This window comes from Lynx rufus, unplaced genomic scaffold (genome assembly GCF_022079265.1).
Source record: "Lynx rufus isolate CCGP_SWC_20201006 ecotype Redwood Valley unplaced genomic scaffold, mLynRuf1.p SCAF_6, whole genome shotgun sequence".
Classification (NCBI taxonomy): domain Eukaryota; kingdom Metazoa; phylum Chordata; class Mammalia; order Carnivora; family Felidae; genus Lynx; species Lynx rufus.
In genome coordinates, this window is record NW_025814878.1 from 121,291,209 (window position 1) to 121,315,615 (window position 24,407).

Genomic DNA, 24,407 nt, shown 5'->3' on the forward strand with positions numbered 1-24,407 from the left:
GATGTTAGAGGACCATCAAATCAAGATTTTTGAGGGCAAGGGGGACAGGGTGGCGGGGAAAGGGGAAAGTTCTGTGTCAGCCTCTGCCACGGGCCAGCCTCTTTGTTTCCATGGGTGTGAATGAAATATTAAACAGGCTCAGCCAATTAACAGCCTTTCAGTGACGGATGCTCCAAGGCTGAGGAACTGAGTTTTGATCCACATTCGCACTTGATGGCTCAGCACTCAGCCGGGAACAGTTTCCTGTTCTGCTGTTATTAGCATTCTGCTCACCTCACTTCCTACCAAGCTGGCAGCACTTGATGGGATCTGTGCCCACCACAGCTTCCGGCAGTCTACGGCCAGCCTAGGCGGCCTGATCCCTGTGCCTAAAGCAGGTGACATCCCCTGCTCTGAGAAAGTCTAACAAGGGCCCTTCCCTGCTACCCTGAGGTACCCTGAGGTACCCTGTCCTGCAGCCCACCATCCGTAACTTCTGACTAGGTCAGAAACGGGCCCTCCACTCAGCTGAGGACATAACGTGGGTTTTTTGTTTTGTTTTGTTTGGCTGTGTTCCAATAAAACTTTATTTACAAAAACAGGTGGCGGGCCATAGTTTGCTAACCTGCTTCAGAGGCAGCAGTGGAAGGCACCATTTTTAGCAGACAATTGCAGGAAATAGGGTGCAGGGTGTGGTAGAAGATGTAGAGAGGAGGTCCAGATTCAGTGGTTACAAACTGAGGCCAGAATGCTGCTTCTTTTTCAGTTTGGAAGCAGCTGTTCAATGAATACTTATTTTGGTTCACATTGACATGAACACTAATAGTGGTGGTTGGGCCAGATTAGGAGAATCTTCACTTCTACGGTTCTTTTAAGAGGGGATAATTAGAACTGCAATTTTCAGTATTTGAAATCTAACTATTTGACCTCAGTTTTTTGTTTTTGTTCTTTCCTTAAGGACGACTTTTCTTTGTAAAAAAAAAAAAAAAAAAAGGTGTGACATGCTTGAGCAGTGGCATTTTTTCCACGTGACTCAGGTTTGTATTGTTTCAAAACAAACAAGAAAACACAAGCAGTTGTCTCTCCCTTCACCAGTTTTTTTCTCTCTGCAGCCCTGCCTCACCTGTCCTCACTGTGCACAGAAGCAGGGGAGAGGTTCAGAGAGCTCAGACAGCCATGTAACATCAGGGCTGACAGCCAGCAGGGGCCTGTGGTGCTCTGTCCCAGGGGTCAGGCCACCAGCCAAAACAGGACGTAAGACACGGCCCAACTGGGATGCTGCGGCCACGGCAGGCTTCCTCCTCAGAGAACACTGATGGCCCAGGGGGCACAGGCTGAGGGGAGGCTGGGAGGGATAAAGCGAGGAGGAGGAAGTAAGAACATGGCTCAGGGGCTCAGTTCCCCTTTCACTGCCTGGCCATCCAGGGGTCACCTTGATGAGATAGGATGATGCCTGAGGCGAGCTCCAGGACTAGTGGGGGGCCCTGCTGCCGCACCCAGATTAAGACTAGGAACTGAGGGTCCTGCCTCCTACTCTATCTGCTTCCTACTCTACAAGGACAATGGTTTTCCTTTCCAAAAAAAGGAAACCCTAGCACTGTAGGCTGGCTCTTTCTTGCTCCAGCCACTGCCATGCTGTGGGGAGAAAGAAGCAGATTCTTCCAGGGGCAGTGCTGAGAGGGGCCCGACTCAACCCCTACTCAGGCTCCACTTCAGTGATTACCCCACTGCCCCCACCCCTCCCATCCTGGCACACTCACCGGTACTAGCTTTATGTCTCCAAGAGGACACAGAGACATGGGACAGAGCCAGGGACTGCCTGGCCCCACGAGTCATTAGCCACCTACCAGGCACAGCCAAAGGGTATCATTAAACTTCAGGCCATGAGATTCGAGTCTGGTCTAGAGGCCCAGATGGATGCTGACTTTACCTGGCCTGACCCACTGGCCCAGAAAGCACAGGACCTCAGCGTGGACCTACGTCCATGCCCCTTACCAAACCTTGCCTCTGCCGTCCAGCTCTGCTGGGGCACTCTTATCAGTCCCTTTGGGATTGGACAAAGGTAAGGCATATACAGAAGAAAAAAGCTCATTATCCAATCTGCACACAAATATGCAATATTCCCTCCCTTGAAGATGAACACCAAATGCCCTGACAGTGCCAATGAACACCTGCACGGAGTTTTCTAGTTTACAAAACCCTTTCCATGCATGCGAGCATGTTTGATCCTGTGTGATGGGGATAAAATGGAATAGGTATAACTCAACTCTCAGCTCTCTGAAGTGAATTGGCCTCGGTTACAGAGCTAGTAAATTTCTCACTTTAGGGCCATAATCCACATTTTTAGGCTCCTAGGTTAAAGTTCTTTCATGCTCATTCCCTTATTCAAACAAAAACCAAAAACCAATAGTCAGGACAAGTAAAGCACTGTGGATGAAGTCACATCTGTCCCACGTGCCCTATTCACTCTGTGTGATGACCCGCCCGGGTACCTTGCTCTTCCTACAGGATGAGGTCACACCTGTCCCAAGTGCCTTGCTCACACCATGGGATGAGGTCTTACAGGAAGGTCATCTAAAGTTGGCACAGAAGTGAGGGAGGGTTTCAGGAGGTCCCCCCACTGCTTCATTTCAGCGTCAGTTCATGAAGCGCATATGTGAAGGAGCTGCAGGAGAGGGAACAGTTACTCCAGGCTAAGGAAGCCACCCAGGGAAGGAGGAGACATGCCCCATATCCACTGCTGGGCCTTCTGCTCAGGATGCCTGGGACACAGGTCCCTGAAAGGATCTGATGCTACACAGTGATGTGATGGGTTTGGGGTTTAGACAGATCACTCTGGCTGTGGAGTGGAGAAGGGATCAGACGGAGGATCAGAAGCTGTTCTTGGTCCCTGGGAGCCACGGGGAAAAGAAAGGAACAAGAGGATGAGACACAGGGGTCTGCTTGTCACTAAGCTGTGACTAGAGATGGACCAGTCCTCCAACCAGTATTCTGGGTCTGGAGAACATGGAAGGAGACCACAATCAACCTAGCTTGGCACAGAGCCTGGAGAAAGGATAGGACTTCCTTTAACACTGGCTTCCAGAACAGCCCAATCAGGCACTAAGTATATGCTGAGTCCCCATTGTATGCCTGTCCCTGTTCGGGCTCTGCAGATGTGGCAGTGAGCAAAGCTGGCAGGATACACCTGCCCTTGGAGAGCACACGTTTTCCATTTCACAGTATTTCTGGCAAAGGATTAAACATTAAAGAACATAGTTTAAAACTATAACCATGGAAACTATCCATTATGGATTTTCCAGAATAATTCCATTAAAAATCTCCTTTTCTGTTGTTACTGTAAGACAGGTGTTGAGCTGAAGTCCACAGAACTCACACAGACCTTTTTCATAAGCAAAACACCCACCCCAAATATCAGTCTTAGAGGAATACTAAACCACAGAGCTCACCCCACTTCTCCCCTGCCAGGAGCCACTGTGGGCCCTGGAGCAATGGTAGGCAAAATTTAGCTTAAGCAAGCGACCTGTGTCCCCACGCCGTCCTCTACTTAAAAATAAAACTTCATTGAAATCTGTCAGTGTTACAGCAATCGCCCTAGGTATTTCCTCTAGAAGGAAAGGGCAGGGGACGATCTCAAGTCTGGGGCAGTGAGCAGATGAACAGGATCCTACCTACACACAAACAAAGCCATCGGTCAATCCATGTGCCCCGTGAACTTCTGATCAAACATCTTTGTTTTTTCGTGCCAGACATTGCTGCTAGCAAACCTTTAGAGAAAGCGCACATGTAGATCATGGGAAATGCTCTTTTTTGAGGAGCTTCCTGCTTTCTTGGGCTTCTTGGAGGTCACTGCTGCTTCTGTCTCACAAGCTTCAGGAATTCAAAGCACATAAGTAGTCCAGAAATCAAATTTTCAAGGCAGGATGAGGGATCCAGGCAAGTGCAATTAGTTGGGATATTCAAAGCCTTGTCCTTTGGTCATCTTTGAAAAAGTCTATTTCTATATGCCATCACCTCAGGCATCAGTGAGCCAGGCTTGATGGCACCTGCAGGGCCATCCTCTCGCAGCCCCAGGCCCAGGCCTCAGCAGCACCTGCAGATAGCCCTATGTATCTCGCTGCCAATGCCCTCTCCCCCACAAGCAGTGCAGGCCCGTGGCCACCCCAGCCAGGACCGAGCCACATCTGGGTCATGAAGAGCAGAGAGGAGGGGCCAGACATTCACTACATGGCTTTATAACCACCCCGAGAGGAAGATATTGGTATTCTCATCTCACAGATGAGGAAACTGAGGCTCAAGGAGGTGAGTCAGGTTGCCCGAACTCACACAGCTTGTGGTAGCAGTAGAAGGACGCAGACTACATCCTAGGTGAGGTTTTCTAGTGGCTGCTCTGCCGAAGGATCTCATTAGCACTTAAAGATTAGTTACATGAGGCAAAAAAGGGATTAGATGTGCCCCATCCCCACTTATACCCCATGTCCTCAATTGGGACTCAAATGAGTAACCAGCGTTCCTTCTGCTTACCACAGGGCAAAACCCAGGCACTGGTCCCCACACCCTTCTCAGTGGGCTAAGTCACATGTTCTTGAATGCTAAGTCCTACTATGCTGTCTCAGCCTCATCCAGAAACTCAGGCTCTCTGCAGCTTTACAGGCATCCCAAGCGCCTGTCACGTGGAAAGCCCATCACTGGGTTCCAGCGAGGTCAAGGCCACTGAGGGTGGAGAGAAGCTGGGAGGCCTTCTGGGGTGGGAAGTCGCAACCACTGAAATCCCCACCCTTTTGGCCAAAGGTATTTTCTGGTACCGGGGTTTTCAACCCAAATTTGAATCCTTGGTTCAATATGACAAAGTAATTGACAGCACCTCCATCTTTGTTTTATGCTTCTCACTCTGGTTCTTCCCAGAATGCATCTTCCACAAGATCCTAGTGTTTAGGTCACAAGTCAGGCTCCGTCCAGGTCCCCTGGCCCTGGTGCTCAGCCAGAGCCTGTAGTTCTCAACCTAGGATCCACAGATATGTTTTAGGGATAACCATGAATATTCTGTAGTTTTATGTAAAACTGTGTGGGCACGTGTGTGTGTGTGTGAGAGAGAGAGAGAGACAGAGAGAGAGAGAGAGACACAGAGAGAGAGAGAGAGACAGAGAGAGAGAGACAGAGAAATGCATTTTTTCCAGGGGAAGGACCCATTGTTTTCATCAAATTCTTGAAGGGGTCTCTGACCCAAAAAAGATTCAGAAGACTCAAAAGTATTGCTTTAAAAGGAGCTTTCGTTTCTGTCAAATTGGCCAAATTTCAACATAAAGTGGGTCAGAGCGATTAAAAGCTGAAAAAAGTCAAGGATGGGCAATTCAATCTGTAAGATTTCAGGGAAATTAAAACAAACCCTCTGATGCTCTGCAAAAAGGATCCCCACAGAATGGGGGCTCATCAGCTGTGAAGGGGCAGGGGCACAAGAATAGGAATCAGGGAAGGAGAGCAAGAACCAGCAGAAATGAAAAACGGAAAAGGGAGTTCCACACAGGGCTTGCTACCAACCAATTCCAGTTGCCAAGATGTATGCTGCTCATAAGGTGGGCTCTATGGGCAGCCTGTCGAGGCTGCACACCAGTTCCTATTTTTACCTCAACGTACTGAAAAAAATGTGAATGCAGCACAGAGGTCCTGGCATCCCCTCTGGGACCAACCTGCTGACACGTCAGAACTGCTCAGAGTGATGAGCTAATTAAAATTCTGTGGTCTTTCCCAGAGATGGCTCTATTTTTAACCTCATTCTGACTGTCACTTAACGTGTAAGGTTTACTTTTTTTTTTAAGGAAAATACATTTTTTCCTTCTTAATATTCCCATGAATAATTTAGCACAGCTGATAATTCCTCCAGACCCCTTCAAGCATCTCTTCACAAGACAGATAGGGACACTCCAGGCAGAAGGGAACTAATGAAAGCAGGTGAATCCTGTGTCCCACCCTTTGGGGCCCCTAATTAAAAACACAAGGACAAAAAAAAATTATGACAAGCAAGGACTATAGTCACAACTCTCTATAATTTTCCTCTAACCCTATGTTCGAGGCAATTTCCACCTCACAAATGCTTTTCAAAAGTTGATGTGTAACTTGCTTATTAGAAATAATGGTGTAGGGGAGCATGGGTGGCTTAGTCTGTTCAGCATCCAACTCTTGATTTTGGCTCAGGTCATGATCTCACAGTTCTGAGTTCAAGCCCCGCACTGGGCTCTGCACTGACAGCACGGAGCCTGTTTGGGATTCTTCCTCTCCCTCTCTGCCCCTCCCCTGCTGGTATGCATGCATGTGCTCTCTCTCTCAAAATAAATGAATACACATTAAAAAAAAAAGAAATAATGGTGTAAACATAGGTTTAGATTCTCAACTAGAAGCACTTTTTTTAGAGGCCCTAGCCTCATCCACACAAGCATGTTAACCCAAAGACTGCTGAGATGCGTCAGTCTTAAAACATGTCTATGTTGAAACAATCAATACTTCTTCAATATTAGAAGTGGTTTCCCTTCCATATAGATACTTTTTCTTCCTTCCTTTTCTTTCTTTCTTTCTTTCTTTCTTTCTTTCTTTCTTTCTTTCTTTCTTTCTTTCTTTCTCTCTCTCCCTCCCTCCCTCCCTTTCTCTTTCTTCCTTTTCCTTCCTTCCCTTTTCTTTCTTTCTTTCTCTCCTTCCTTCCTCCCTCCCTTTTTCTTTCTTCCTTCCTTCCTTCCTTCCTTCCTTCCTTCCTCCCTCCCTCCCTCTTTTCTTCCTTCCTTCTTCCCTTTCCTTTCCTTTCCTTTCCTTTCCTTTCCTTTCCTTTCCTTTATGCCCAGCATGGAGCCCAACATGGGGTTTGAACTCACAATTCTGAGATCAAGACCCGAGATCAAGAGTCAGATGCTTAACCGACTGAGCCACCCAGGTGCCCCCATAGAGGTACATTTCCATATTCAAGAGAAAAAAAAAACTCACTACATTATAACCACAACTAATATTTGTTGTGCATCACACTTTTAAGAGAATGAGGCAAATTATATGAAAATAGATCCAATTTTATGAGGATGACCATTAGAGAATGGATTACAGTGTCCTGAACTTCACTTTACGTAACATACACTTCTATTTAAAAAAATCCCTTGGTTGGAGCTTTTTTTCTCCTAAACTTATTTTTCCACTGATTTTCTACATAAAACTGAAGGTGGTTAGCCACATGTAGGAATGCAAAGAAGTATTTTTAAAATTGTTTTTTGGTGGGGGGAATGACTTAAAAAGGGAAATTACTTGGTAAAATAATTTAAATGCTTAAAACTAGTTTTGAAGAATCTTGAATTGGTCCTTGAGGAACTTCAGGCCTTCCCAGGGGGCTGGGGGCGGGGGGCAGTGTCCATGCAAACTTCCAAGGGCAGGTGGCCCCAGCTCTTGGTTCTGACTTTGCATGAGGCTTTCTCCACCGGGGTGTAATGAATGGAGCTCTCTCCTGAGGGACCCCTGAGCTCCAGAGCAAGCAGTCTCCAGGTGGGCGGGGAGAGAGGGCTATAACTGCAGAGCTGGCTGGGGCACTGGCCAGCTATGCTGGTCTAAGTCTGCTCTAGCTGCCAGCACAGGAAGCCCCCAGGGTGTTCCTGTGCCACTTACTTCCTGCAGTCAGACAGAGCGGAGCTCCTCATTCACCTCAGCACCCATCGCCTGACTGTGGACCCATGTGCCCCACAGCTGGCTCAAACTCCAAGTTGAGCAAGCCCTACAATGACCTTGCGTGTGTCTATGCTTGCCTACGTTGTAAACATTTAATGAGGAGGAAACATTGATCCTGGTTTAGTTTCAATAATTTGATTGATCTCTTGAAACTAACAGGGCCTTCAAAGCCAGGACATCATGGATTCATTTCTTCACACACCTGCTGAAGGGTCTTCTGACAGCTGAACCCCCTGCCATCTGCACTTGGCCCTGTGGCAGCTGTATGGCACACCTTCTGAAGGCTGATGAGCAGGGAACTGTAAGTGCTCGGTTTTCTGAAAACATCTCCTACCTGACACTTATTTACCCATTCAGCTGCTCCTAGAATGTGGCCTTGTCCTTAGGGAATCATTTTATTTTATTTATTCTCTAAGAGATACTGCAAAACAAATGTGAACATGTGAAAAAGTGTCTTAGAGAGTTTCTGTAACTGGTTTTCCTCTCCTTGAGCTTATGGGCATTTTATTTTGATGTTTATCTGGTGCCATGGTAACCAGCATGACTTAAGATTTACTTCCTAGACTTAGGACTGATTACAGAAATTCAATTCAGCAAGCACTTACTGAGTGCTTACCGAGGCTGGAAGATAAAATGATGAACAAGAAACTCTCTTTCCTCAAAAGGACACCCATCAGAGTGCAAAGAGGAGTTGGCAAAATTTACCCCTTAAAAAACCAAATGGCAAATATTTTAGGTGTCATGGGGCCATGTGGTTTCTGTTGCACTCACCTCTGCCACTGTCGTGCAAAGGCCATCACAGACTAGATGTAAATGTATGAACAGGGCTGGGTTCCAATAAAACTTTATTGAATATACACTGAAACTTGAATTTCTTATAATCTCTATGTGTCAAAAAACATGAATCTTCTTCTGATGTTTACAATTTAAAAAAAAAATCTAAACACCACTCATTGCTCACAGACTACATTAAAAAAGCAGCTGGCCAGGGGCACCTGGGTGGCTCAGTTGGTTAAGCATCCGACTTTAGCTCAGGTCATGACCTCACGGTTTGTGGGTTCGAGTCCCGCATCAGGCTCTGTGCTGACAGCTCAGAGCCTGGAGCCTGCTTCAGATTCTCTGTCTCCCTCTCTCTCTGTTCCACCCCCACTCGTACTCTCTCTCTGTCTCTCTCTCTCTCAAAAATAAACATTAAAAATAAAAAATTTTAGAAAGGCTGCCCAGGTTGGGTCGTGGACTGTAGCTTGCAGACTCCAGGTGTGCACTTTGCCAGCTCCGTGGGAGAAGCTAAGCCACCAGGACTTCCTGAACCTCACTTGGCTCATCTGTCAAGTGGGGATAGGAATCTTTGTCTTGTGAGTTCTAAAGCTCCTATACCTAAACAGGAAAAAGAGCTGTTCTCCTTCCTGGAGGAGTACTCTGTTTGATGATGACAATGAACTTGATAATGGCAATGACAACTAACTATCCTGCACATTTGTTCCCTATGAGGCATTGTGTTAAGTGCTATAAACTTCTACAGTATTTCATCTAATCTATGGTGCTATTGATTTTAGGGTGTACCATTACTGAATGTACCACTAAAAAGAAAAAGCTGCCAGTTAACCTCTGACACAGCATTGATTGTAAGATGCGTTCTGATTTCACAAATGCTGAAATGTGTGTGTGTGGGGGGAGGGGAGGACGCATTTTAGAACCAATAAAAACAGTATCTCTGTTAAGCCAAAAACAATCCTGTAGGATAGGTATTACCTATCATCCCTATTATCATCCCTAGTTTACAGATGAGGAAACTGAGGGACCGTTTCGGTCTGTGCTCAAAAACCTAGAAGTGTCAGTGCTTTGTAAAACAGGCAGGTTAACCTGGTCTAGAGTTGAAGCTGTGCCTTAAGGGCATGAACACTTGGAAGCCGAAACAGCTGGAACTTCGGGAACACGATCCACTTCGAGGAGTCTTGGCACAAGTGAACTTTTTCTTCAGTGAGAGGACACACCTCACGCCAATCACGTCCCTCTGGTATTTCAAAGTAGGGTGCTAGTGCAGCAAGAGGTAACAGGAAACAGGAATTCTTAAGTTTTTTTTTAAGCTTTTTTTTTTAAGTTTATTTATTTATTTTGAGAAACGGTGGGGGGGAGGGAGAGGGTGGGAAAGTCAGAGAGAGGGAGAGAGAGAATCCCAAGCAGGCTCTGCACTTATCAGCATGGAGCCTGATGAGGGACTCAAACTCACAAACCGTGAGATCATAACCTGAGCTGAAATCAAGAGTCAGATGCTTAACTGACTGAGCCACCCAGGCACCCCTGGAAAATAGGAATTCTAAAATACAGAGTAACAATGGCAAGGCGCACTAACATCTAAGCTTGCAGATTCCTTGTAACAGCTATACTGGGCATCCTGTCCAGATCATGGGCAGAGCAGGGCAGAGAAGGCCAGGGAGAGGTTTCCTATCCTTGAGATGTATTTTCTTGTGGGGAAGGAATGTTTGGGGGTGGAGTCCAAGGCCAGAGACCAGCCTGCAGCTCTGGTGCCTGTGGAATCATGCTCCCCTGGGTCTCTGCACAGGGGGCTCAGGACACATTCTGGCCTCCTGGCTTAGTCGCCATGTCAGCCACTGAGAGCAGGAACACAGTGCAGGTGTTAGGTGCAAGCCTGTGAACGCAGAAATTACAGAAGAATCTGGGCCAAAATTCACTTTCAAATTTAGAATTGTTTCTCCTCTCAAAAGTTTAGACTCAAATCTCTTTCTCCCCATTATTAATTCATCACCAAATATTAATAAAGTGCTTAAAATATGCTCAGTGGGATGAGATTTCTCTTTTTCCTGTAAAATTCCAATTAGTCAAAAGCTTGCTCAACATGTAGCTTCGGTCTGAGTTGTTGTGCTCAGAGGCGTCAACACAGCAGACCCGAGAATGCCATCCTCAGAAGGGCCTCCTTGCATGGCTGGCCCTCGGCGGGCATCTGGGAACTTGGACTTCAGGAATCCTACCATTCCTTAGCTGATGAGTATCTCACACTGTGCCCATACTGTTTGTACAGACAATGTGGTTCATGTTGAGCACCTGCATTCCTTCTGAGAGTCTGGAGTTTGGTACATGCTCAGCAGAAGGTGCCTGTGTGAACAGCCTCTGAGAAAAACCTTGGGTGCTGGGTCTCTAAGGAGCTTCCCCGGTAGACAACATTTATGTTGTCACAATTGTCACATGTTGTCACAATTCACTGCTGGAGCAGCGAAGCACATCCCGTATGACCCCACCCGGAGGGGACTCTCGAAGGCTGCTTTCCTCTGCACTTTGTCCCATGTGTTTTTTCCCTTTGCTAATTTTTCTCTGTATCCTTTTGCTATAAGCCAAACTAGATGCTGAGATGCTGAGTCCTGTGAGACCTAGTGACTCCCCCGTTGATCCTGGGGGTGCTCCTGGGGACTCTTGACACAACCACCCTCAACCAATTCACTTCAGAACACTGTCCTTCTGTGCTGTGCCAGGCATAGGAAGTTGTGGGGGGTGTGCAGAGAGAGAGCCCACTTACTCTGCTGGTCCTGAAGCAGAGTACACGGGACACCAGGTATCAGATGACCTACTGTTCTATTCAAATGTTGACCAAGCACCCATCACATGCTCAGGGAGATATTAACCTTGTCATTTCGCTCCTTGAAACTTGCAGTCACGTGTAAGAGATGATGATGGGGAGGACCATGAGGACCAAGGTGATGGCAGGTGGAGATGATAATGGCTAACACTCACCTGGTGCTTACCGCGTGTTTGACACTCTCCTGCGCACTTCCAGTGTTAACTCATTTGATTCTCCCAGCGGCCCCGGGAGGTGGGCACAGTTATTATCTCCATTCTTCCAGAGGAGGAAGCTGAGCTCATAAAGGAGACGTACTGCCCCAGGTCACATAATACACACCTGCCTCGTTATTGCCAACAGCTCCTCTGGCTTCAGAATCTGAGTCCTTAACTACGATGCTGCATCATCTCCCTCTCTGGACAGAGGTGAATCTGAACTAGTGTAAACAGGCTCAATTTTACCTACATCTTTAACAACCACAGTCCTTATTACGTTCCACCCAGCATTAACATCATTTATATGCATGTTTTAATGCCTGTGCTAGCCTCTGAGCTGTGTGGCCAGGCTCACATGCAGCACACCTCTGGGTCTCCTGTATGGCACCGCACTTTGCAGATGATAAGCATTTAGGCACAGTTGGATGGAAGAGAACCACCATTCAGGAGGAGGAAGTCAGCGTGGTCTGAAACTGTAATGATAGGTCTCAGGGAACACTGAGGGGGATCTCAAAGGTAAGTTCTGAATAGTCAGAAGGGGAAACAGGCAATCCATGTGGCAGTAACAGTATGAGCAAAGAGGTGGACCCTGCAATGACCAGCATATATGGTGAGAGCACCAAGAGAAGACTGGCTGGAATACAGGTGTGCCTGGGTAAAACTGGGTGAAACCAAACCATGGCAACCCTTAAATGAACAGAGTTTCAAACCGAAGGGCAGCCCGTGAGGAAGAGAGTGATGGTGTTCCAAGGGATGATTTGGTAAGATTTATCTGGGGGCAGAGAGATGGATGGCTTGACGGGCCAGAGCCCCGCAGCAGGGTGAGGAGGTTAGAGGCTGCTGGACGAAGTGATGCCATCCAGCACGAGGTGTGGCCAGAGCCCCGGACCCACTGTGGGGCCAGTGCCAGGTCTGCTGTGAAGGCAATCAGGGTCCAGGACAATGCAACCAGCTGACGCGTGGTCCCTGACCATCTCAGTCATTCTTCCCCGCTCTCACCCTTCAGGATTCCAACAAATTCAGGATGGAATTAGGATGGGAGCTGTGTTCTTAAAGAACCATTTCTAAAGAGAGACTGGATGGATCTGGTATCTAATGACAGTAGCAGGAGTGTTAAAGGCAGGCAACTGAGTGAGTCATGGTGATACTAACAGGACAGGAGTAAGGAAGTCCAGAAAGAAAATACAGACGTTGTCTATTTCACACACAAACAATGTGTTTACAGGAACAATCTTAAGAGCTATAAGAAGTGAGCCTTTAAATGACAATAAGCTACAAGAAAAAAAAAGCAGAAAAAAATTAAAAGCCCAACAAGAAATGAATGAGTGGATAGTTGCTTTATCCACCGCTATTCATCATTTAAAGTTTCCAGTACGCCCAGCTTCAAAACAAACCACCCCCTGTCACAATATTGCTTATACAACTACAGTTGAGTCAGATTAATTCTCATGATTATATCTGAGCACACTCTGTGTTTTGAAATAGAATATCAGCTCCTGACCCTCAGGAAGCTAATTGCTTTTCCACATATCCTGCACAGTTACACATCCAGCTAAACCATTCGCTCCTACTACAGTGGCCATGCATTATAGTGAACTTGATCACTGGGGAGTATCGAGGGCCAGTGGGCCAGTGCCGTGGCTGTGAGTGGGGCAAAGAGAGGAGCTCTGGGGAGAAATGGTTCAGTCCTACCGGACTTACTGCTCTGTGTACAATCTCTCTTTCCAGGGAGGGGAGGTAAAGCCTCTAATGTTGTATATCTGTACCAAATATACAAGGCTGGTGTTAAATACGACAGGCTAAGCAGTTCTGCAAAATGGCCCCCTTCCAGTTAATTATCTTGCCTTGTACACATATACTAGGTCACTACTGGCAAACACCAATTTCTAGTTTAATGGGGCAGAAAGAAGAGATCTGGATATAAATGTCTATCAACTGTCTCTATTCTGATTAAAACATTCCCCTTAGAGGAAAGCACATGTCTCTTCTGTTTACTTGAATTTGCCTTTCAAGTACTTGGCAAACTAGGAATTTTAATACTAGCAACAAATTCATTTGGTGCTGTGTGTATTTCCATTCCATTTCTAGCAGGCACTAGGAAGCCTTTTCTATATCTCATCTTTGAATGCTTTATAGCCATAGATATTTCTCTGGAAAAACACATTGCATTTGGGGTAATAAAGATCCTGCAGATTTCATTAAACAACTGTGCCAGTAAGAACACAGCAATAAACACTAATGCTGGCTTCAGAAGACAAACATTTATTGTGCAGTCATTTCAGGGTGGCACCCACTAGTGGGAAGCCAGACCAAAGGATGGACACCCAGCCTCTTCCTCCTCCCTCTTCATTTCATGGTCTGATTTGAGCAATTCATGTGAGCCTTGGCCAAACAAGGCCAACACCAAATCATGGTGCAAAGCGAATGCTCCCCTAGCTCTCCTCGCAAGCCGGCCTTTCCGGGCTGGGTGTGAGCCCCTATCAACCAACCCTGCCCCCTTCCACTGCCCCTGTGCTCATACTCTGCAGCTGGCATCTGACACTGTCACCTCGTGCCTTCTTTTATTCTAGAATGTGCCTTCTTCTCCCTGCCACGAAACACCTCTGCTTCCAGCCCTTGTTCCCACAGGAAGGCTTTCTCAGCTCTCAGTGCTCATGTCCTTCTTCTCTACTCCTGAATTTCCAATGACTTTTAACGCCCCCTGCATCAATCCTTAATTCATGCACTGCTATTACAAATACTTTATGATCCGTTAAATACAGGTCAGTATATTTGGGTGTAGTTCACTGTACAAACACTGTGTGGGGTCAGCTGGACAAAGCCCAGTGGGACACACATTTACCCTGTAAGCTGGCTGGAGAGGAACACTGATTATACAAAAAGTATAGTCAAGTGGGGCAGGGGCTCAGAGACTGAGGGGGCTACACCCTGGCTTAGGGTGTGGGGGGTGGAGGATCTCTGTAGAAAAAGGGCATTTTGTGCCCACTTGGGCAGCACATGTACGAACACTGGAATGATACAGGGAAGACTAGCATGGCCCTTGCACAAGATGACAGACAAATTCATGAAGCATCCCGATTTTAAAAGAGAAAAAAAAAGGGGCCTTTTGACTTGGCTCAATGAGACATTGGTAGAATTTGGAACTGCAAATGGTGGATGGAGGGGGAAGGCATTTCAAGTACAAATGAAGGCATGGAGAAGGGGTTAGGAGCAGAGTAAAGGGGGGGGTGGTGGGTCCACAGGAATGAGAGCCCCGGGAAGGGGATCAAAGACCCCTCCTGAAGTTCAGATGGCACCTCCTCCAGGGGGGCCTCCACACTCCTGGCCAGGGCAGTTGCCCCATGGGAAGGGGGTGGTGATGCCTCACATCTAGGGTCTTATCTCTTCCATAGAATGCACATTCCGAGAACATATCAAGTCTCCCCCATGGCTTGGTGACCACTCCAAGGTCAAAAGGACATACACAGTCTGCTGGCTGAGGACAATGCTGTTAGGCAGCTCCTATGAGTGGTTCTATTACCAACCAGGATGCACATATCAGAGACGGGTGACATCGCTATGCCATCTGTTTATCAGGAAAGTATCAACAATGGTACACACTTAACACATTTGTAACTAATTCCTGCATGTTCTCGACTCTCTATAATATTTAGCACTGCTGACACTCTGGACAGCCCCTTCAGGTGGGCCTGCATTAGTCAGATGGGTGCACTGGAAGGTCAGAGGTCACCATGGCCATTGTGGTCAACAGGTCAATATGGTCATCAGGTGAGCACAAGGGGAATCTGGGTGGTTCTCCCAGGAATTAAAAGCCCATGTGTCAGCAAGACTTGAAGGGCACTGAAACAAAACTTTTTACAAAGTGGCCATTGCCATCATTACTACTCAGGCAATGGACCTCCATTTTCCATGTGAAGCCATCATTCCTTTTACTTTCTGTACATTCCCTGACAACTCCGCTCTCCTTCCAGTATCTGAGGGGCATCTGACGGTTATTCATAGGTTTCCGTTCTGACTCTGGTTCAGACACTGTCTGGACGTAGGTACATCTCTTAACCTCCCATAGCATCAGATTTTCCCAGGAGGGAGGAGCTGGACTGCAGTCTGGGCCCAACGTTACAGCTCCAGCAAGGCCTGTCTTTATAGGACAGCCTGGTCTGGGCCTCCCTGCCAGCTTGTCCCGGTCTGCATTGTTTTCTCCGTGATGTAAGCCTGAGTCCTTAACAAGCTCCCTGGAGATTCTCTCCTCTACCTGGCCTACCTCTGAGACAAGCTCTACTCTAATGCTGAATATAGACAAGAGAGCAGAGCAAAGGGGCTTTAGAGACTTCTCCCCAACAGGTGCTTTCTTCTTGGCAAATGTCTTATAACCTACTAAACTAGAAGCTCTCTGAGGGACAGTCCCACTTTTTTTTTAAGCATATATTTACTTTTTTATTTTTGAGAAGGAGGGAGAATGTGAGCACAAGTGGGGGAGGGGCAGAGAGACAGGGAGACACAGAATCCAAAGCAGGCTCCAGGCTCTGAGCTGTCAGCACAGAGCCCAACACAGGGCTCGAACCCAGGAACCGCAAGATCATAACCTGAGCTGATGTCGGATGTTCAACCGACTGAGCCACCCAGGTGCCCCAGAAAGGCCCACTTTTTAATGATAATCGATAAACCTTAAAGATCATCAAAGGCTCCCTGAGAAAGTTCAGGGTTCTCCTTGTGCTTCTCCTTTTCAAGGATGAAATTTTCATCCCAGGCTATGGGACGCTGTCAGTGAACTAAAGGGCACCGTGTGGCAAACTCAAGGCATCACACTTACAGAGCACAGGCAGGGAGAGGGGAGGATGGACAGCATTTCTACTTGGTTTTGGAAACTTTAGCTTATGTGAAAGAGAAAGGCAAACATACCTTGTGGGGATTGGAACGCTGCCATCTTTCCTTTCCCTCAATATTAAATTTCCCCCACACATTCTACCCCTGCTCCCTATCACCTTGAACACAAGTTGAAAACCTAAGCCTCTGGAGTACGTGCTTGAGGCAGAAACTTAGGCAGTTCAAACTGAAGTCATGCAGCTGGGTGGGCTCAGATTACTGAGCACTACTCCAGTCTCCCTAAGTTCCCAGCAGAAGCATTTCAAAGGGTTCCTACAGCTGTGTTCAGTGGGGGTGATGAGTAACGTGCAGACATTTTCCCCAGTGTCAGGGATCTTACAACAGGACCAATTTAAATCTTTGGGTGTAGGGGGACAAGGGAGAGGGAGAGAGAGAATGCCAGTGTGTGAGTGAGAGAAAGAGAAAAATATGAAGAACATGATGAGGGATAAGGGGGAGAGAAGGTGAAAGACATAGAAATCCTAAATGGTAGCTGTTCAAGACATGATGAATGGAAAACAGGTTCTGGGCTGGAATAGTGCTTGTATAGGGACAATACACTAACTCTACAGGGCCAGTGGGGTGAATGGTTTGTCCAAACTTGACAATTTAAGCAGGTTTCTAAAATATTTAGGTGGAAGTTGCAAATGAACAGAAATCAGTTCAGGCCAATAGGAATGATGTTGTTGAACACCACACCTACACTGACCTATCCTGTAACGTCTGACATAGTTGGGTAAGATGTTAGTAGAAGGTCTTCCTATAAAGAGTGATTTCAAACCACAATAAGGAATTGATAGGAAGAATATCAAGGGAGTAACTTGCATGTATCAGTTAACAGTATTTATAAACATCTGAGTCCCCTAACAATGGCCTGCCAAGGAAATAAACATTTCTTGACAGTATCAGGAAGCCAGACATTTTGGTATATTTATCAATATGTTACAAGGTCATATGGAACTGGACTCTATTTTTGGAACTTATTTACTCTCTAAAAAACTCTATACACCCAAGGTCAACACTAACATTTCTTTCATGCTTAACTCTTATCAAGTAATAGTAATAAAAAATTGTATAAAAAAGCTGTTTGCAAGAAAACTGCAGTATGTTTATATATTAGTCATGAACTATGTCATGCTACAGTAATAAACAACTCTTAACAATTTTAGAGGCTTAAAATACCATAAATTTATTTCTTGCCCACACTACATTCCCATTGAGGGTTGGCAGCGGGTGGGGCGGGGGGGGGGGTCCGGCTCTGCTCATCACTGTCACTTGGGATGCAGGTTCAAAGATCAGACTCCATCTTGAAGGTTGTTGGTTGAAATGCTAAAGGCCTAGAGGGTGTCTCATGGGTAATTAAATGCTCCAGACCAGAAGGGACATGTCAATTCTGCTCACAGCTCATTGGCCAGAACTAGACACATAGACCTGCCCAATCTCAAGGGAAATACTGGCAAAAGGCACCAGTGACATCTATACTTTGTTATGTGCAGTTAATTCTTTTAAAATGTTCCAAATACATATCATATGTGAAGACACTGACGTGATTTCCTGGCTGCTTTGTGTCCTTAGAGAAATGGCTGACATCTCTAGATCACTTTCTGTCTCCTTCATCAGAGCCCTAGAACCATCCCTGGGACTAACTGAAGTCCCTTGCCATGTTATGTTTATAGAGCACTGAGGCACAACATCTTGAGGAGGTGGGAGACAGGACTCCTGGCTTAGCAATGCCTGCCTGGCCAATGACCACAGCACCTGTATCACAGTGTAGCTTTGGCTCTTTTCAATTTGCCATAGGTGGGTATAATCAACTACAGGAGAGCCGCATGGGCTGACCAAGTCACCTCAGTGGTGAGGGATTTCAGGAGCATTCCCCAATCACAACTGGCTATTGCTATAGCCAGACTTAAAGCCTCAGTACCAATACCATGATAAGCCGTGCCCTGGTGAAGGGTGGGGACTCTCCAGCCAGACACATGTGTAACAATCCTGTTTCCACCATTTACTAGCCAAGTGACCTACCTTCTCTGGTGCTTTATTCACCATCTATGAAGGGGGCCAGTAACAGTACCCTCCTTGTCACTGTGAGGGTAAAAGGAGGACTAACAAGCTAGAACAGTGCCTGGCAGTGCATGGTATGTTCTGGCTTTTGTCATTCCTATTCTTTTGCTTATCCTCATCATCTGGACCTCCTTTCAGCCATATTGCTTTGAAACTAATTTGCTACCGCAGTGAGCAAGTTGTATTTCTCACAATAATCCTGTGAAGCAGGTATAAGTATTCTCACTTAAATGATGAGAAGACCAACACTGGGCCAGGTTTCAGATCTGTTTGTCCGAGCCTGCATTCTTGCACTGCGGCGTTCTACCCATGATATGGGTTTGCCCATATCATGAAAACAAGGGGGTCCACTTTAATGTAAGGAAAATGACCCAGGACATCACATCCCTCCACTTATACTTAGAACTCTCCAAAGAAGCTGTTCTGCTCAACTCAACAAACAGAAGTCAGCATTTCCTCCATCAGGCTATATTTGGTGTGCTTGACACAGTTAAGACACCAGCTCTCAGTTGTCTGTATGCAGAGCCAGCCAGGCTCAAGCCTCAGATGTTAGAAAGGAACCAGGAAAGAAAGCGTAGGGATAAAAGATGGTAAGATGGATATCCAAACTCTTACCCGGCCTGCAACTCAAATATTATAGTAGTATTTTGATCCATGCCTTTGTAACATAGTCTTTATGTTATATACATTCATGACAACCTTGAACATGCATGTTGGTCCTAGTCTGAAAACTGCTACTTTTCCACTTTGACTATAGCTGTATCATATTGCTTAAGGCCTGATAAGGTGCCATAAGCCCACTGTATTTGTCTTTGTCTGTGCTAGACTGGGAGGGTCCCCCTGGGAGGCACAAGATGATCAAGGCTTCCTTTCTTGACCCAGTAGCTGTACTGGTCAATAGTAATTAAATGCTCCAGACCAGAAGAAACGTGTCACTTCTACTCACTGGCCAGAACCAGACACATGGAACCAGGAAAGTACTTTATAGCAGAGGTTGGCACGCTATATAGGCTGTGGGCCAAATACGGCCCAATGCCTATTCTTGTAAATAAAGTTTTATTGGACCACCCATTTGTTTATGTATCATCTATGGCTGCTTTCACTCTACAGTAGCTGAGTTGAGTAGTCACATGAGAAGCCATATGGCTCAAAGCATAAAATACTTACCATCTGGCTAGATACATGAAAAGTTACCTGAGCCCTGGTCCAGAGTGCTAGAGCCCGGGAAGGTGCAGGGAGGAAAAGCCTCTGTCAACCAAGAATGCGGTTGTACTGATTACCATTCACTGGAAAACTCTCAGACCAAAATTTACTGGGGCTCATTTAACAGATCTTTTCTTAATTTTTTTTTTTTCAACGTTTATTTATTTTTGTGACAGAGAGAGACAGAGCATGAACGGGGGAGGGGCAGAGAGAGAGGGAGACACAGAATCGGAAACAGGCTCCAGGCTCCGAGCCATCAGCCCAGAGCCTGACGCGGGGCTCGAACTCACGGACCGCGAGATCGTGACCTGGCTGAAGTCAGACGCTTAACCGACTGCGCCACCCAGGCGCCCCTTAACAGATCTTTTCTTACATGCAGGACACTAGGACATAACAGTGGGCAAGATAAACTCAATCTTTGCCCTTGGGGAATTTAAAATTGTCTCTTGGGATAAAGATGGGGCATAAGGGAAAGAAAAGGCATAGAAATATGTAAAAAGACAAGTACAGGCCAGATAATGGTGGTATATTCACATGGCAGTGAAATGAATTACAGCTATGAAGGTCAATGTAGATGCATCTAAGGGATAATGAGGAGTGAAAAAAAGAAACCACACACAGAAAAACACACGCTCTATGATTCGACTTACTAAAAGCCTCAAGCCATGCAAAATGAAATGATATATTGTTTAAGGATCCTAAAAAATGAGGCAAAATTATACAGAAAAGCAGGGTCAGGAGGAACACCAAAGCCAGGCTCATGGTTACTGGGAGGTCAGCAGGGACACAGGGAGGGCTTGGGAGGGGCACACAGGGCATTTCAAAAGTCACGACCATATTCCTTCTCTAGAACTGGGTGGTATATGCACAAATGTGCATAGGGTCAGAATCTTTTATACTTGATGTATTTTATTGGTCCTTCGATGTGTACTTGATATTTAATTGAACTGAATTTTACAAGTAGAGTCACTGTGATGGGCACTAGGATTCAGTAAGAAAGACAGCAGAGGGGCGCCTGGGTGGCTCAGTCAGTTGGGCCTCCAACTGTGGCTCAGGTCATGATCCCATGGCTCGTGAGTTCAAGCCCTGTGTTAGGCTCTGTGCTGACAGCTCAGAGCCTGGAGCCTGCTTTGGATTCTGTGTCTCCCCCTCTCTCTGTCCCTCCCTGCTTGAGCTCTGTCTCTCTTTCTCTCAAAAATAAATAAACATGAAAAAAAAAAAAAAAAGAAAGACAGCAGAGAATGCTTTGGGAGGGGAGGGGCCAGCAGAGAGGAGGCACGGCTAACTCAGACGCGGATCTCTGGAGAGAATCCCTAGAGAAAATGGCACATGTCACTTGAGGACTTAAAAAGCAAATTTCACCCTGAGAAAAAGTCAGGAAAGACTGTTCTAGCCAAGAATAGTCTGTACAAGAGTCCAGAGATGCAACAGATTACACCGTTTTCAAGGAATTGAAACCAGCAAGGAACATGCAGCGTAGGGAACTCAGACTGGCAAGGATCCCCTGGGGCCACGCTAGTAAGCCTTGCAAGCCGCAGTGAAAAATGTGTACTGTATTCCAAAAGCAACTTGAGCCTTTGAAAGATTGAAGCCAGGGAGTACAGAGATGTGATCAGAGTTGTCTTTTATAAAGACGGTTCTTGCCGTGGCAACATGTTTACTCTGCTATCCGAAAGTCCCCTCTGCTTTCTGCCGGGCTGAGAACAATGACAGTTCCTGTTATGTGCGGAGCAATGATGTATACTCCTACTACTTAAACCTATGAACAAAACCAAGAAGGTGTCAGGCCAAGATTACCAGGTACTTCATTAATACAGCAGATGCTTATTGATTAGAGACTGTTATAAGCAGAAATATAAAATTTTGTGTAAGTGAATTTTTTGTACATTGAATTAAAGATTAGTGCACTGGAATAAATAAATATTAGCGCACCAGCTAACAATGGTAAAGACACTCCATGGTGGATCTTTGCAAAGCAGATGTTCCTTCTCTAAAATAAAGAATCTCCTACAATATACCAAATTTACAACAATAGATTTTAATCTATCAGCATTCTATCTTTAAACAAGCATTCTATCTAAAAATGCTTAAATTTACCTAAAAATACTTTTAAAGTATAGACAAGTGAAGACTGTGAGTGCTATAAATATCTTTAAATCATAGCAGTAGGAAAATCAGTTAAAAACCACACTTCTCTAGTGGCAAGAATAAACTTGGATATACATAATGTTACAAAGAAGGGACGTCTGGGTGGCTCAGTTGGTTGACCATCTGACTCTTGATTCCAGCTCAGGTCATGATCCCAGGGTCATGGGATTGAGCTCTCCACGCTTAGCTCCTTCTTCCACTCTCCCCAGCTTGGGCTCTTTCTCTTTCTCAAATTAAAAAAACAAACCCAGCACTGTCTTCTCTTCTGGTTTCATCATCACGCCTCCTAGTTCAAACTTGTACCTTAATTACTAAATAATGACCATGTTTTTTGCCTCCTGTTACTTCTATTTTGAAAAATGTCAACAGAATCTTTTATGGATTAAATTCTTATGACAAGTTAGGCCAGAACTCCAAAGATATTCTCCAAAGAACAGAGTGAGTTTAAGAGTCCTTAAAACTCTGATCCAGTAACTCTGTTTCAGAGGATGTATCTAAAAGAATTGAAAGCAGGGTCTTAAACAAATACTCAGACAGTCATGTTTATAGGGGACAGCCATGTTTATCACAGCATTATTCACCATGGCCAGAAGGCAGAAGAAATCCAAGTGTCCATCAACAGATAAGTGGATAAACAAAATGTGGTAGAGACATATAATGAAACATTATTCAGCCTTAACAAGGAAGGAGATTCTGACACAGGCTACAACACAGATGAGCCTTGGACACTGTGCCAGGTGAAATAAGCCAGGCACAAAGGACACATGCTGGATGACTTCACTTACATGAGGTCCTTAGAGTAGTCAAACTCCTGGAGACAGGAAGCAGAAGGGTGGTTTCCAGGGAGGAGGGGGCAGGGGAGTTAGTGTTTCATGGGTACAGAGTATCATTTTTGCAAGATGGAAAAAGTTCTGAGAGGGATGGTGGTGATGGCTGCAAAACAGTGTGAATGTACTTAATGTCACTGAGCTGTACACTTAAAAATGGTTTAAGTGGTCAATTTTACGTTATGCATGTTTTTTCACAATAAAACAAAAGAGTTCCAAAACACGGATGCCTCAATGGATGCCACACAAGTGCTGAGTTTATTACAGACTAGACTTGCCCCTCATTGTTGGACTCAGTCGTCTGGGTTCCCTTAAAAACTTCCTTGGGGAATCCCTTAAGGTCACAGCAAGTGCTTGGCCTGGGGTCAGAGTATCCCCGACCACCTAGCTATGGTACCCCACACAAGCACCTGTTACTGGCCCATATGGAAAACAAAAAACCCTGTCCTCAGAGCCAAACATTCCTCAGAGAACACTTTGTTGCCAGGACGGAGAGATGCATTAGAGGTGGGATGCTGTGAGGGCAAATTTGGTCACCCAAGTTTTTTCAGTTCATCTTCTCTAGAGAACATCCACAGAATAATCCATTAGGCTGCCAAAATACTGTGACAAGTGACCCCGCTCTGAGTTCAAGCAGCATGCTGCCAAATTAAACGCATCGCGCCCTAACTGATGCAGCGAGAAAATTCCCCATTAAACATCAGTTCCTGCTGGACTTGGAGAAGACATGCCAATAAGCTTTAACAAATATCTTTCCTACATTTTACGTACTTGGCAAGACGGATTTTTAAGTGACCCCGCTCAACATTAGCTAGAAACATGCCCCGGACGCCACCAAGGCTCAGAAAGCACAGTTAGGAGTTTAGAAAGGGACCGGAGGGGAAGGGAGAGAGGAAAGCAGGCAGGGCTGCTGTGGGGAGGTGGCCATACAGATATTGCAGGAGGCAGACAAGCCTCCAAGCTGAAAAGAGAGAAGGAAAAAGAAATACTTGTTCCACAGAAACGATACACAAAGCCAACATCTATGAGCCCTGGAAGTGGGCACTTGTAACTCATTTCTCCCTATCCCTCCTCAAACACTTGGCTTGTTTGCAAAATCGAAGGAGGGGCTCAAAACAAAGCAGCCACGGAGGCTGGAAGTTCTTCCAAGAGCCTTGTTCTTAGTGCCACAGAGGTGACTGGCACCGCTGGGCAACTCCCACCCCGCAGGCTGGGGGCTCTGAGGGCCCTTGTTCCTCAGCAGTCATGCCAAGCATTGCTGGAGATAGCCCCGGAGCACAGAGTGGGCTTCGAGGACCAACCTCTGGTTTCACAGATGAGGAAAGGGGGTCTGTGGGATCCAGCAATCCCACTTCTGGGTGAATGTCCAGAAGAACTGAAAGTAGTGTTTGTACGACCATGTTCACTGCAGCATTCCTGACAATAGCCAGAGGGTGGAGGTAACCCAAGGGCCCGTTAGCAGATGAAGGGGCAAACAAAATGTATATACATATACTGGACTATTACCCAGGCATGAAAAGGCGCCTCTATCACAGGCTCCAACGTGGACGAACCCACTTCTATGAGGTCCTTAGAGCAGTCAGATTCACAGAGGCAGAAAACAGAAGGGTGGGTGCCAGGGGCTGGGCGGGGAGAGGGGAATGGGGAGTTGGTGTTCAATGGGGACAGAGTTTCAGTCAGAAATGGATGGTGGTGATACTGCACAACAATACCATCCACGGAGCTACAAGCTTAGATGTGGTTAAGATAGTCAATCTTATGTGGTCTTCTACTTTACCACAATTGAAATGTTCTTTGAAGCAAAGAATTGGAGTGTGCTTATAGAAGTAAGCTAGTGAATTC

At 46.0% G+C, this 24,407-nt stretch overlaps 1 protein-coding gene and 1 non-coding gene across 4 annotated transcripts in view; one reads left to right on the plus strand and one right to left on the minus strand.

The window, feature by feature from the left end:
• Nucleotides 1-24,407, minus strand: part of SLC22A23 (solute carrier family 22 member 23) — a 182,385-nt gene that overhangs the window by 94,485 nt on the left and 63,493 nt on the right. The gene's annotated exons all lie outside the window — the stretch shown is intronic.
• Nucleotides 14,439-14,544, plus strand: LOC124529484 (U6 spliceosomal RNA). Its single transcript, XR_006966377.1, has one exon. It is a non-coding gene; the product is annotated as a U6 spliceosomal RNA (small nuclear RNA).